This window comes from Sus scrofa, chromosome 9 (genome assembly GCF_054392235.1).
Source record: "Sus scrofa isolate SSC_HxYL_T2T_F1_AM1 chromosome 9, Sscrofa_HxYL_maternal_Yorkshire_Landrace_v2.0, whole genome shotgun sequence".
Taxonomy (NCBI): domain Eukaryota; kingdom Metazoa; phylum Chordata; class Mammalia; order Artiodactyla; family Suidae; genus Sus; species Sus scrofa.
The window spans coordinates 48,262,359-48,278,559 of record NC_139391.1 but is presented as its reverse complement, the minus strand read 5'-3'; the positions used below and the strand labels follow the sequence as shown (position 1 = coordinate 48,278,559).

At 37.9% G+C, this 16,201-nt stretch overlaps 1 protein-coding gene across 25 annotated transcripts in view; it reads right to left on the bottom strand.

Moving 5' to 3' along the window:
• Window positions 1-16,201, bottom strand: part of TBCEL (tubulin folding cofactor E like) — an 86,886-nt gene that overhangs the window by 63,156 nt on the left and 7,529 nt on the right. For 4 of the 25 annotated variants that reach the window (XM_084974476.1, XM_084974467.1, XM_084974485.1 and 1 more), the window contains exon 1: window positions 7,951-8,009. The gene's annotated coding sequence lies outside the window, so the exon portion shown is untranslated. 25 annotated transcript variants of the gene reach the window in all.

Here is a 16,201-nt window from a genome sequence, read left to right as displayed (position 1 = left end):
TTTTAAGGAGGAAAATGATGAATTCTGTTTTATACATTTTCAATCGGAGGCATCTGTGGAATATCCAGGGAAACAGTCTGAAGTTGGGTGAGAAATGTGAACTGGAGGTGAAGATTGGGATGTCATCAGGAAATATCATGATTGAGAACAGAGGGCAACAGAACTCTAGGGGTCACTGATATTTAAGGTACAGGCAGAGGAAACAGAGTCAGGAAGGAAACGAAAGGAGGAGTGGCATGCATACCAACAGTTTGAGAAGTTTTGATGAGAAGGGGAAGAGGAAGACGGGCTCATATGTCAGGCAGGAGCAGGAGAGAGCAGGAATTGGGGGCAGTTGCCAAGGTTTTTTCCTCTTAAAATATGAGAGAACTGAATGTGGTTATAGATTATGGAGAAGCAGCAGGTTGAGCTGGAGAAGCTGAAAATAACTACTGGTACATGGCCCTAGAAGAAATCAGCAGGAATGAGCATGGACAAACTTCTAGAGGGCTGACTGGTACTAGCCACATTAATACTCCAAATCGTTTACCATCAGTGGTGACATATTTACTTCACTATGCTGCACTGGTTTACTTTTGCTTATACAGTTTAATTACACTGAGTGTTAGGTATTTTTCTCATGTGATTGTCCTAACTCCATCATTACATTACAAAGGGGAGCAATGCATGCAATTCTATTTCTTCAGTATTGATTCATAGCATCTGGCACAGGACACTACACATAGTAAGGGTTCAATAAGTGTTGCTAAGTACTAAAATCACTAGGCTCCAGCGTGCTGAGTTGAAGGAGCAGAGGATTCAGAATTGCGAGTAGGCTAGGTCCCTCCCAGTTCTCCTAGTTTTGTGCCATCAGGGAAGACACTGTGTTTCTCTAGGACTTGAATATCTTGTCCTGTAAAATAAGATATTAATATCTGTACTATTTGGGTTTCTGGGTTACTGTGGACCTCTAAAATATACGCGCGCACTATCAAAATTACAGGGCTGTTGTAAAGCTCTAAATTACACAAAGGTTAGTAATTATAAGAGGAACCTGCAGTATGGTAGAAAGCACATAAACATAGAAAACAGGCTCTGACATTTACTGGCTGCATAAAACATAAGCTAGTTATCTTGGATTTGTAATAAGAATTTGGAGAAGACATGAATATAAAAGTGGCCTTTAAAATTTGGCCCATTTTCTAAATTACTACCAGGACTGTGTCTACTATACACTCACCAAGCACATGTTCAGAAGTTTTACCTATACAATTTACCAAAGTTGAGACTATGGAATATGCTTCATGATGAGTCCATCACAAGTCACCTGGAAAATACAGGGCTGCCTACGGTCAGGATCGTCATTATGATTTTAACGACAGAGCCTGTTTTAGTACAAGACAGTCTGTTCTGTCCACACAGAGTGAGAAGTATACGCTACTGTCATCTATCCCAGCCCTGACTGTGTCAAAACTGGACTGTGGGTGTTCCGCTAGGCCTCCAGGAACCCTCAGGTGGAAGGGTTCTTTTTCAATGTAAACTCATCACCAACAGAGCAAGTGCTATGCCATCAGTGACAGGCACCACAGTTATCAAAGACTTGTTTCAAGCAGAATGCCAACAGAATTTTCAGCAACGTCTAACAAAAAGTCAAAGAAGTCACATTGCTATCATCTATACAATTGGCAGTTTAAAATAATAAAAAGTATGTGGGAGAGTGCTGAACTGTCAGTGTCAAAATAATAGTCACCAAGCATCTTTTAACTGGAAGTTTCAGAATCACTCAAACTCAAACCTCTTCGATTCAAGGGCAATAATCTTATACAAAATTTAAATGAGACAGATTGAGAGGGGAATTAAAGAAAGCTTGCTACAAATGGAGTCTGGACAGGCCTATAGGCAGAGCTCTCAATTCTGACATGAAACATTAATTACTCCAAACAGGAAAAAAATGCAGGCCTACATCTCTGACAGGAAGAAATTGTCTACTTTACTATCTAGCAGGAAGAAGAAAACTTCTCTCTGCCCAAGGGCAGCCCAGCCAATCAGAGACTGTAGCAGCCCAACCAACTTCCATACTTGGGACTTCCAGCTTCCTTCAATGGAGTGCCACCCCCCACCCCCAACACTTTCCCTATAAAAGCAAGTTCCCTTCTTTGTTCTCTGGATTTGCCTTATGTTCTGCCATAGTCTGCGTATCTCAAGTTACAAATCCTCTGGCTAGTTCCAAATAAACCGGCTTTTGCTGGTTAAATAACTGGCTATTATATTATTAAAATTGATATAAGAGATGTAAGGTTAGAGACATAACACAAGTTAAAGTAAATGCTAGTAAGCAAACAATCATGGGAACTTAAAGTTATGTCTCTTGGTCCAATGCTTTAACAATTCTTCCAAATAGTCTAGTCTTTCTAAAATTTTTCTTTTTTCTTTTTCTAAAGACGTAAAAAGCAATGACAGGCCCCTTCATTGGTCATTTTCCAAGATACTCTATTGGAACAGCTTTCCAGGAATGCAGATAGTATACATATTAATACATGGGCTTTGAATAAAAACTTTGAGACTGCAGAATGGATCAGTAACATAAATCTACTCAAAATCTGCTGGGGCAGTTGGAGGAAGAATAGTAGGTGGGAAAGGAAAACTAAAAACCAAACACATTGAAAAATGAGGAAATGCAGGATGGAAAAAGATCTTTAACTGGAGCCTTTTTAAAAAAAGGTTTTTGGGGGGTGGTGGGGGTAATCTATGACTTTCTGGAAAGAACAGGTGTCAAATTACATGTGACTACCTTCTACAGTTGGCTGAGTTCTAATACATTTGTACAAGTGTTCAGAATTGGTGCATAAAGCCAGGGAGCCAGGAATCTGGAGTGATGCTGCTTGGTTTCCTTACCAAATCATGGAGTGTGCCTGTGACAATCTCAACTCCTTTGTGCCACAAATCCTGACTATAATATGCTCTTATAAAGTGCTTGGTGAAAGGGCAAGTTGGAGGATAAGATGCTCAGTACACTTCTGCCAAACAGATTAGTATCAGAACAGAACACCCAGTCACCTAAGTATCCTCAGTTGCTGTCAAACAATTTGTACTTTATGTGTCCAGAGGGTCAGGTTGAAGTTAGTATGAAACTTAACATAACTTGTTACAGAAAAGAGGCCATGTCTGAGCACTAAGAATGGAAGATATATGCAAGCTATAGCCTTATGGTGATATGCAAGATCAATATTTACTCCACCAAAAAACTTTACAGTAGGTTACCACACTTCATTAAGTGGGAATACCACCAGTCTCACTTACAACTTGCAAAAAATATAAATATTACCCCATGGAGTCCCCAAATACACATTTTAAATGTTATAAAAATAGGTTTTATCTGCCTATATATGTATATGTATAAACTACCCCTCCAGAAGGATAAAATAGAAATTAGTAAAATTAACACCTGTGGTTGACTCCAAAGAGAGGAAAGGAGGAATACAGTGACAAGGAGATTTGCTTTACACTGTTCACCCATGCGAACCGCCTGAACTCACCACAAGCACACATGACATTTTTTCCCATAATCTTTTTAAAACATAAAACATTTTAAGTGATATATCTGGGAGAGACCTAATAATGTGTCAAAGTGTTTTTTAGTCATTATTATCAATTATCTGTGAAAAAAATCCAAAAGGACCACATACAATATATAATATTACTAATAATTTTTCAAGGGATTAGGAAATGAGGAAGAAAGAGAAATAAAATGGGTGGTCAAAAAGAAATAGATACTTTCATAAATGAGCACCGGGAAAGAAAAAGAACACAGAACAAAACACATCTGAGCCTCAGAACTAAACTGCAATCAAAATGAGAGGCAAGACTGAGAAGGGGGTAAAACGACCATGCACATCACGGTACTCTTGCAGCTCTTGCCATGGCTTTAACAAGGTCAAAGCTCCACTCACTGTGAAGTGTACAGAGGGGTGGGAAGAATACCGCCAGGTCTGCAGGGTCATTTTATTTGCTAGCCAAGTTAAATGTGTTAATAATAAGTTACCCAAATATTTCATCCAAATCACACAAAGGGTATCCAAACTATTGTGACTTGAGAACCACACAAGCTCCAGGAGGCAGAGGTTACAAAGCCATAGCCTAAGGACCTTCAGAACTTCAGGCCTCATAGTTACCTCTGCTGTGCAGACTAACAAAACTGTGGGGCTTCCTACAGCAGGAAGCTAAGCCTGCAGGATTCAAATTACTGGAATAACAAAGTTGGAAACTGATTTACAGTTCTAAAAACTAAACTGCAATAACTGAATATATGCCTTAGTGTATGATGAGGCTAAACATCCAAGAAGAGTTTTCATAGCTTAAAAATAATGGAGATGAGACAGTGGATTAAAGGATCCAGCGTTGCCATGAGCTGCAGCATAGGTCTTAAGTTGCAGATGCAGCTTGAATCTGGTGTTGCTGTGACTGTGGTGCAGGCCAGCAGCTGCAGCTCCGATTCAACCCCTAGCCTGAGAACCTCCACATGCCACGGATGTAGCCCCCACAAAAAAGACAAAAATAATAAAATAATAATGGAGAAGAGGGAAACACTCCTAAGTAGCTTAAAATTTTTAGTCATTTGACATGGACCTATTTATATATGACTAGCCAATCTTATCTATTCATCAGGGAAAGGCAGAAAAAAAAAAAAAAACTCTAGAAGATACCTGCCAATATTTTGCTACCAAATACGCAAAAACAAAACTTAGCATAAATATTTTGGTCAAAGGCTCCACAATTTCTCCTTTAGGTTCCTCTGGTCAAATGACATTTCATTCCAGGCATTTTTTTCCTCTCAGGTGCTTATTTTATAAGACAGTCTAAGAATAAAAATCTCTTTACCACTTGTTTAGTAAAAATAGAGACAACCAAATATGTCTAGTTTTCTCTGTTCTTTTTAGTACCTTATCATGTGGTTCCAATTAGGCTTATTTGCCCATTCATTTATGCATAAAATGTGTATCCTCACAGAGCTTACAGTCTCGTGTAGTTCCATTCAACACATGCGAGGCAGACACTGAATCTGTGCCCGGCACAGTGCTAAATACTAAAGACAGTGAGAATGAATAAAATCCAGACTCTGCCCTCACGCATCCACAGCCTAGAAGGAAAAGACCCAGAGACCTTCCTGAAATAAGCCACCCAGAAATAGCGAATTCAAACACAAATAGCAATTCACTTTTGGAAGTAGGATCAAGGAAGTAGAAAGTGAATCCTGAGCCATTTTGAAAGATGCTGAAGATTGGGAACAGATGGACAGGAGCATTCCAGGCACAGAAAATACCTGCATTAACAGGCACAAAAGACATTAAGGAGTATTGCAGCAACATAAAATACATGTGGGGGAGTAGGGGAGCAGGAGAGTCCACTGAAAGGTGGATAGTGGTCAGCTCATGGCTGCCCTTGCTCAGGTTTGACTTTGTCGTATAGACAGAAAAGAAAACGTCTGATAGATCCTTGTGACTAGAGTGCAAGGACGGCGGTTACTGACTTTATGTAGAATACCAAGCAGTCAAAAATGGTGATAAATTTTAAATTCCTAAAGTCCTGGGATTAGGAGCTTGTTCACTGTAATGGAAGCGCTTTCCAGCACAGACAAGGGGTAGAAACCACAGGGAGTTAAGGAAATAAATAAGTGAAAACAGTAAGTATAGAGCATGCCTTTGAGACGCTTAGATGAAAATAGATGAGACGGGGCAGTTAATGAAGAAAAAAAGCAAGTGTTCAGAAAGGGAGAGAAAAAGCTGTTATATCTAGTTCTCTTTTGAAAAGAACAAAAGAGGAATTTATAGGCTAAGTCTGGGAGGGTAGGGACACAGAGGAGGTCAAAATAACTACGAAAACAAAGCTAAGGAGCAAAATCTGGATAGCATCAAAGAATTTCTTAGGATGACTAGCTTTCTCAAGTTTTGCATGTTTTTTTGTTGTGTTTTGTTCAGAGGGGTTATTTTTGTTTTTGCTTTTTAAAGCTCATTTAACTTTTACTTTGTGGACTCCTAACATCATCCTCGGAAAGCTTCCTTTTCTGCAAGAGCCCCACAATACACAATCCCTGCCAGATTCTTAGATAGTTTACATAACTGGGACTTTAATTTGTTGTTTTGTTTCCTAAATCTTTCTGATCCTCAACATAAGTGCACCCCAATCAAAAATAATTACTCTGGCAAAGTATATGAGTATGTTATATATTTTTACCTCTAGAAAAGATAAAATAATGAACATAGAAAGGTCTGTTAATAAGCTTTTTCCTAAATAACTGCTTAAAAAGTATTAGTGACAAACATTCTGAATTTTTAAAAATTATTGATTGAAAATAAACAAAAACCTATAACCCCATGTAGATGTAGTTTTACTTTTTATTAGCTAAGCTAAACATGAAAATAAGTGTTTCCCAAAGCTCTTCTAATCTGAAGCATATTTAGAGCTCCAGCCATACCAGGAAGCTTTGGTTGACAGATTTAGCAAGTAGATTAAACCTGAGGCTGCATCTTAGGTGTATATTTCTCCAGACCATTTTTTTTCCGTGCTATGCAGATATATGCTTTTACAAAAAGATTAGCTCTGAAAGCTTCCTTTTCACTTAATAGCTCATGAAAAGTTCCATATTCATAAATATTTATCTATAGAATCATTTTTAAGGTCGGGGAGGTATTCCATTAACAAGTTCTTGCAGCTGAACTCATGAATGACAGCTATCTCTCCCATAAAAACACATTAGAGACCCTGTCCAAGTCAGCATAATCAGGTTAGACAGTCTCATTCTGTATGGCACTTCCACTTTCATTTATCATAAAATACATATGCCTTCAATTCTATCTCGCTTACCTCCCCTGTTAAGTCATATACCAAAGTAAATGACTTCTTGGGATGAAAATTAAGGAAAACAAACTAATTCTAATAACCTTTCAGAACTCTTCTGTAGAATTACAGTTTACCAATTCACAAATTGACTCTGAGCACACCAAGTGCAAAACTTGAGCGTGGCTGATAAGTCCATTATCGTGACTTCACACCCTGTGATGAACCACCCTGTTTCTCAAAGTCTCCTCCTCAACTGTGTGCTAAACTACTTTCAAGTGTAATACTGTGGTCCATCAACTTTTCTTGGTAGAAGATTTAAAAAAAAAAAAAAATCCAACACTGCCAAATGAAATGTAAATTCAGACTCCTGCTCAGTCCTTGAGTCAGGCTATTAGTAGGGCACTGCTACCCTCTTCACTTATCACTGCATTATGCTTCTCCTTAAAAGTGCCACAGATATTAAAATATCTAGCCCAAATTCTTTATTTCATTCTATCAGGGACACCAAAGACATCTAAAACTGTGACTATATTATCAGTTGCGTAGAGCCTCAGCGCTGACTATATTTTTACTAAAGAACTATACTATATACAAAGCATATTTGATTTTGAACAAAAAACAAAGTTTTCTCACCTACAATTGCATATTAGCTAACAGGACTGACTCTCATGCTAGTGGTCTACTCTATATAAGTGAAGTACTGAAAATTTCTGATCCAAATGCAGAAGCCCAAGAATTTTATTATTTTGATAAGAATTTGAAAGGAAAAAAATTAAGAAAATACTGCTATTTAAGCTTTAAGTACTTCTTTGCATGAAAATGTTTCTAAGAACTTCTTTCTTGACTCCCATTGCTTTTAACTGTCCAGAAATGTTGGTTTACGCCAGTTGTCTATACCCCTACTAAATTAGGTATTTTGAAATCCATAAGAGCACTTGCCATAAACCTCCAGCAACGACAACAACATAAAAGTTTAACATTCCCCATACCCCTTACTTCAACAAATTCCAAGGAGAGTTCCACCCTTATCCCCCTTCCCCACCTCTTCACAAACAAACCTTGCATCCTCCGCTACCTTTCTATATGGTCCACATTCAATCTGGGACAATCTCATGGCTTTTATGCTGTACTTACTCAAAATTCAGGAGTAGAAACATTGACTCTTGTGTTCATGCTCCCTTAAAGCCAAGTGTGCCACACTGAGATTAAAAATCACTTTTAAAGCCCAGTAATTTTCCACAACCACCATCTAAAACAGACAAACTGACACTTATCTCTATTTACAGGACACAACACTGAAGTGACTTGAGCAGGTTTCTGCGGCCCAACCAGCATGCTAAGTCATACTTCCTGTATCTCTAATCTGTTGAGCCACGCTGTCTTCACCAAAATAAATAAATAAATAAATAATTCGTGTCGACAGTAATGGCATCATGCACAAATCACAGAAATACAACTTATTAAAATGACTGAAAATCATTACAGCCAAGATACCTCTTCTAACTACATCAAAGTAACCAAACCACAAAACTCTGCAGCAGTACTGATTGATCTAGTCACCAAAGGAGGGAAAAAAGATTTTCAGCTTTCTCTTCCTGCCAAAAAGCAGTGAGTATTAGTTTCTTGAACGGTTTAGCCTTCATCAGAAGAAAATTGTGTATGCATGCTGTCTTTCAGCTGTGAATACACAAGTTTAAGGTCAGGACTCAGATGTTTATAGATCCGATTATCCCATTGTGAGCACCTACAGAGGCTACACTAGTTCATCACTCTGTAGCCCTCTAGAGCTTACAAACCATTCTGGCTTATAATGAAGAGTAAACATCAGCCACGTAGAGAGGTCGCTAAAGTTTACAGGTACTATTTAAAAAAAAAAAAAAATCACTAGCCCCTTCCACATTTCATGCTACAGTAGTATTGCCCTATTGTGATATTGCCTAGTGGTTCTAGAACCAAACTGCCTGGATATAAATCATGACTGACTCCATGACTCTGACTGTAGGTAAGCTGTTTTGGTTTCTAGGTCTCCATTGCCTCATTCATAAAATTGGTAACAGATAGCCCCTAACTCCTAGCTCACAGGGTTGCTAAATGAATAAATACGGGTATTTAGCACAGTGCCTGGCACATGGAGAGCACTCAGTAAATACTGGCTCACTACTGCTTCTATTGCAACTGCTACCCCTATTACTACTCCCATTACCACCCAGTGAGCATGGCAGCATGAATGTTGGGCTAGGGGACTTACAGTTTTTGTTATATCGATTTGATCTCATTTTTTTGGCCCTAGGCCCATGATAATTAATGTCAATTAATGATTCAGGCAGTAAAATGTCTGACATTTATAATTTAATTCCTCCTCAAAAAGATCTTCCCTTCTCTCCACCTGTCTAACTTTTATGCATCCTTCAAGGCCTTACTCAGAATATACTTTGGAGATGAAGTCTTTTCAGATACCTCCTGCCATAATGATCTGTTTCCTTTGAGCTAAGCTCATGGTATCTATAGCCTAGAATATTCAGTGGGCAATTAACCACATATTTGCATGGATTCATTTTTGTCCCATTATTAACTCATGCATAGTGCTGGGATTTTCATGTGTTTATGTCTTATACCCTTTAACTACATAGCTCGTGAGGGTAAGAACCATATCATAATGCTTCTTTCTATCATGGACTAGACTGTGTACATAATTGGCACCTGGTAAATATTCTAATCAATGAATTTTCCAATCACTTCTGATTATGCACATCTAATGTATTTTAGAAAATATGAAAAGCAGCTGTATTAACAAGCTCAGATCAGAGAAGAAATGAACAGAAATTCTTCATAGCTACCACTGAAATACATAATTGCATCTACTTCTCCATGGGGTTTCCAAAAATAAGAGATCACCTGATAGAGCAATGAATCAGTAGCAGAGTCAGAAAAACTTGCTTCCTAGCATAAGCTAAATTCTTCCGCAAAAACTAGTCACAATAGATTCAACACTGAATATGTGATTTGGGGATCCATACTATACTATGCATTTCACATGTAAGAGTTAATAATTTATGCCATACTTCAGAACAACAGGCACAGTTTAGTAACTGAAGATGAATATATGTGCTCTGCTGGGAATGTAAAATTGTATAGCTGCTGTATAAAACAGTATAACATTCCGAATTAAGATGGTGGGAATAGAAGGACTGGAGCTAAACTTCTCTCCTAAAAATAACAAAATTCACAACTAAAGCCTGAGCATTCTCCAACCAAATGGACCGGAAACCTTAAAAAAGATACCCTACTCCAGAAGAAAAAGAGGAGGCCACATCAAGAGGTAGGAGAGGCAATTTCGTGATATAAACAACCCCATACCTCCTGGGTGGGAGGCTCCACAGACTCGAAAATAACTGGTTCACAGAGACTCACCTACAGGAGGGAGACTTCTGAGCCCCACATCAAACTTCCACATGTGGGGATCCGGCACTGGGAGAAAGAGACCCTGGAGCATCTGGCATTGAAGGCCAGTGGGGCTTGTGTGCAGGAGCTCCACGGGACTGGGGGAAACAGAGACCCCATTCTTAAAAGGTGCACACAGACTCTCATGTGCACTGGGTCCCAGGGCAGAGCGAGGTCTCCATAGGAATCTGGGTCAGACCTGACTGCAGTTCTTAGAGGACATCCTGGGAAAACAGAGGTGAATGTGGCTTGTTGTGAGGGAAGGACATTGAAGGCAAAGCTCTCGGGAATATTCCAGCAGCTGCCTTTCTCTGGAGGTGGCCATTCTGGGAAAATCTGGCCTCACCCCTTACTCAGCCCTGAGAAGCCCCAGGGCAAACAACAATCCAGGGGGGATCACAGCCCCACCCCTCAGTAGACAGGCTGCCTAAAGACCCCTCAGGCACACAGCTGCCTCTAATCCCATCCAGAGACTAAGCCCCACCCACCAGAAGGATGAGAATCAGCTCTACCTACCAGTGGGCAGGCATCAGCCCCTCTCATCAGGAAGCCTACAGCAAGTCCCCCCCACCAACTTCAGCCACAAGGGGGGCAGACACCAGAAGCAAGAGAGGCTACAACTCTATTATCTGCAAAAAGGTCACCACACCAAAAACCTATAACAAGGAAAAGACAACTATAACTCAGATGCGGGAGTAAGGAAAAAATCCCAGAAGATCAGCTAAGCGATGAGAAGAGTCCCAGCCTCCAGGAAAAAGACTTTAGACTGTTGATGCTGAAGATGATGCAAAACACTGGAAATAAACTGGAGGCAAAGATGGATAACTTACAGGAAACACTGACCAAAGAGATACAAGATATAAAACTTAAACAAGAAGAGATGCAAAATACAACAACTGGAAAAAAAAATTCACTGTTAGAAGCAGCTAACTGCGGAATACAGGAGGCAGAAGAACAAATAAGCGAGGTGGAGGACAGATTAGTGGAAATTACAGATGCAGAACAGAAAAGAGAAAAAAGATTGAAAAGAAATGAAGAGTCTCAGAGAACGCTGGGACAACGTTAAACACACCAACATCCACATCATAGGGGTGCCAGAAGGAGGAGAGAGAGAGAAGGGGACAGAAAAAGTATTCCGAGAGATAACAGCCGAAAATTTCCCTAACATGGGAAAGGAGCCACTCACTCAAATCCAGCAAGCTCAACGAGTACCATATAAAATAAACCCAAGGAGTTCCCATCGTGGCGCAGTGCTTAACGAATCCGACTGGGAACCATGAGGTTGCGGGTTCGGTCCCTGCCCTTGCTCAGTGGGTTAATGATCCGCCATTGCCGTGAGCTGTGGTGTAGGTTGCAGACGCGGCTCGGATCCTGCGTTGCTGTGGCTCTGGCGTAGGCTGGCAGCTACAGCTCCGATTAGACCCCTAGCCTGGGAACCTCCATATGCCGCAGGAGCGGCCCAAGAAATAGCAAAAAGACAAAAAAAAAAAAATAAAGTAAAAAAAAAAAATAAACCCAAGGAGGAATACACCGAGACACATAGTAATCAAACTGACCAAAATGAAAGACAAAGAGAAAATCTTAAAAGCAGCTAGGGAAAAGAAACAAGTAACATACAAGGGAACCCCAATAAGGTTATCTGCAGATTTTTCAGCAGAAACTCTGCAGGCCAGAACGGAGGGGCACCATATAGTTAACGTGATGAAAGGAAAAAACCTCTAACCAAGACTACTTTACCCAGCAAGGCTCTCATTCAGATTTGAAGGAGAAAGCAAAACCTTCACAGATAAGCAAAAACTGAGAGAATTCAACAATACTAAACCAGCTTTACAACAAATACTAAAGGAACTTCTCTAAGAAGAAAAGAAAAAACAGCAACAGGAAACAAAAATTCCACAAATGACAAGGCTCACCAGTAATGGTATATATACAGTAAAGATACGAAATCATCCATGCACAATTATACCACCAAAATCAGAAATCATGAGAAAAGGTGGGTACAAATGCAGGACACTGCAGATGAACTTGTAATTAAGAGAACAACAACTTAAAACAATCTCATATACATATAGACTCTTATATCAAAACTTCAGAATAACTGCAAACCAAAAATCTACAATTGATACACAATGAAGGATTCTCTGGAGAAGAAATATATCTCATAGTAAATAAGTGCATAATCCACCATGAAGAGGGTCATTTGACATCATTCTTGGAATGCTGAAGTCTTCTTAGATCTGATTCTGATTTCCTCTCCATCAAAGAATTTATGGTAACTATAATTAAATAATGCAACTGTACAATTAAATAATATACTTGTACAATTGTATTATTAATAACCATTTCTCTCCATGGCACAATGTAAGGTCTATAATGTCTTGTTTGTCACGTCACCTAGAATGGTGTAATGCTTATATTGAAGAATCAATAAGATGTAACAAATTGTGAGAACATATTTATATAGTTACACTGTTTTTTAACCAATTTATGCATTTTATATTTTACTTATTTTCAGAGGGTGTATTATTTTTGTTATTCTTACCAGTTAAGTTATTCTTTTTATTATGCTATATAAAATATTTAATGGTATATAAGGCTTTCTTCTTTACAAATTTTAGTTGCACGATATACACAATTTTAATATAATGCTAATATTTAAAGAAAAATTGAAATGTAATAGATAATACTAAATAGTAAAGATGAAAGCCATACAAAATGGGATAAAGTATAGAATAAATTTCCTATTTGTCTCAGCATATTTTCCATTCCACTTCTCCAGAGGGAGTCACTTAATCTGTTTCTTAAGATCCATGATATAATAATCTGTGTGAATGTAATTGTGTTTAAATATATGTATTTTATTCTGTAAAAAAAATAAATTAAAAAAATTTTAAAAATAAACCATTAAAAATTTTAAAAAATAAAACACTAAAAAAAAGAAAACAGTGTAACAAAAAATGAAACACAGAATTACCTTATGACCCAGCAATCCCTTTTCTGGGTATATACAAAAGATCTGAAAGCAGAGATTGGAGTAGATATTTGTACACCAATATTCACAGCAGCATAATTCACAATAGTCAAAAGATGGAAACAATCCAAACATCCATAGCTGGATGGATAAGCAAATGTAGTATGTATGTACAATGGAATATTATTCAGCTTTGAAAAGGAAGGCAATTATTACAAACGATACAGCATAGATAAACCTGGAAGACATAATGCTAAGTGAAATAAGCCAAATACAGATGGACATATACTATACGATTCTACTTACACGAGGTATCTGGAGTAGTCACATTCAGAGACAGAAAGCAGAAGGATGGTTGCTAGGGTGTGGGGACAGCAGGGGATGGGGAGTTACTATTGATTACTGGGTACAGAGTTTCAGCTTGGGAGCATGGAAAAGTTCTGGAGATGGATGGTGGTGACAGGTGTACGACAAGGTGAATATACTTAATGCCACTGCTCTGTACACTTAAAAATGCTTAAAATGGCACATTTTATATGTATTTTACTAAAATAAAAACATATTTTGGAGTTCCCGCTGTGGTGCAGTGGGTTAAGAATACAACTGCAGTGGCTCAGGTCACTGTATGGTCACAGGTTCAGTCCTTGACCCAGCGCAACAGGTTAAAAGATCCAACTTTGCTGCAGCTGTGGCAAAGGTCACAGCTGCAGCTTAGATTCAGCCCCTTGTCTGGGAACTTCCATATGCCTTGTATGTGGCCTTTAAAAAAAAAAAAAAAAAAAAACCCACTTCAAAAAATTAGAGAATAAACAAAATACATGCTATGCTAAAATATATATATATATATATAAAGAATATAGGTCAAGTCTAAAATGTCTGATTCTTACTCTCTTAGCACACTTAACCAAATGAATGCCAACAATTCACTTAAGGATCTTAAACAATGAATGAAGGATAAATCAGCCAAGTCTCAATAAATGCATTTTGTGGGAGATTTGATTTATAATGTATACAACCTTATCTTTTACTTGGACTCTTCTACCAATGTTCATGAGGGAAAATGTCACTAATGGATGAGGGATTAATAGAGTTAACATTTAAATTACACTCTCCAAAGGGACTTGCCTTTATAAAATGTATGCCTGAAGGTACCTGATAGTATCTATGAGAAAATATGTCATGCTCATATAAGTCACAATAATAAAGGTTTAATAATCTAGACTTGTTTCCAACATTTTAAGAGTCACAATCCTTTCCTAAACTTCTTTATTCGTTTACCTATGAACCAAATAGTAATACCATGATTATAAATAAAAATATTCTCAAAAATGAAGGCTCTTCCTTGAGGTAATGGCATCTATTGATCAGAACTTAGTATTTGAGATTCACTGCAGTAAATCTTTCTTTTAAAATAAAGTGTTATAAGTGTAAGCATAAACAGGAAGTGAAAGTGCTAAAGTTAATGGTTTCCTGAAAAACTGTCTCCCCAGGCTTCATAATGCAGTTGAGCCTCATTATTAGCAAATACCTTACTTGCAAATTCACCTACTCACTCAAATTCATTTGTAACCCCCAAATCAATACGTACAACATTTTTCAGTCATCTGCAGATACTCTCAGAACAAGAAAAAATTCAAGTCACCAGGTAGATGTGTACGTCTCCAGGTGAGCTAGAACAAGGCATCACTCCGCCTTCCTGTTTCAGCTCTCATAATGAAAACAAGAATTCTTTTCACCAACTATTTAGTGCCAGGTTTTTCATATTATTGTGCCTTTTTTTTTTTTTTTAAATTGAAAAAGGGCTCTCGGTGCAATGTTATGACCCTAAGCACAAGAAGGATGTGATATGCCTTATGGAGAAAACAGATCTTTGGATTTACTCAGGCATGAACTATAGTGCTGTTCACTATGACTCCAAAGTTAATGAAGCAACAATATATATTCAATAAGGTGTCTTTAAACACAACACATATAAAACAAGATTATGTGTTGATCACTTGACAAAAATTCTGTGAGCAGAGGCTGGCAGGACCCTAACCCTATTTCCCCTGAGCGCAATGTCCATATCCACTAATTTGGTGTTCACAGCAACTTTACATAAGTACCACGAATTACAAGAATCGGCTGTACTTCGTTAAAGAAAATTCTGTAAGAAAAAAAATAGAGCAATGGAACTGAAAAGAGAGTCTGGAAATAGGCCCATGTAAACACGGCTATGACCAGCATAGAGATCAGTAGAAAAAAGCTGACCTATACAAGAACTGTTCTGGGACAAATGAATATAAATCTGGGTAAAATGAAAAGGAACCCTCACCTCACAACATAGAAAAACTTAATCCAGATAAAACGTGGACAGCAAAGTTTATGCCTATGAAAAGAAAACAGTTAATTTTTTTAATTAGAAAAGAGCTCTAACATTTTGATTTAGGTAGCTATTTCATTATCAAAACACAAAAAGATCCACAAAGGAAAATGAAAAACTTTTGATCATCAAAGGACACTGAACATGTAAAAAGACAAGCCAGAAACCGGAAAAAGATACTTGCCACATGTGTAACTAAAAACAGTAAGAAAAAGGCAAACAACCCAACAGAAAAATAGACAAAGACATGAACAAGTATTTAACAGAAGATAAAATTCAAAAGACTAATAAATGTAAGTAAAAGATTCAATAATATTCAGAAACAGACATTAAAATCTCAATGAACTACCATTTTATACAAATCAACAAAACTTAAAACCACTTACAATACCAAGTGTTGGAGAAAATGTGGAAGAATAGGAACTCTTCCACTGCTAGTGGGAGTACAAAAACCTTTGAAAACAATCCATCCTTGGCTAGTGAAATTAAAAATGCACATTCCCTGTGACATAGCCTTTCTACTTCTCAGTATCAATACTACAGGAACTTGAAATATGCCTCAGGAGAAAAGTATAAGAATGTCCACAACAAAAGCATAAATGGAAATTACA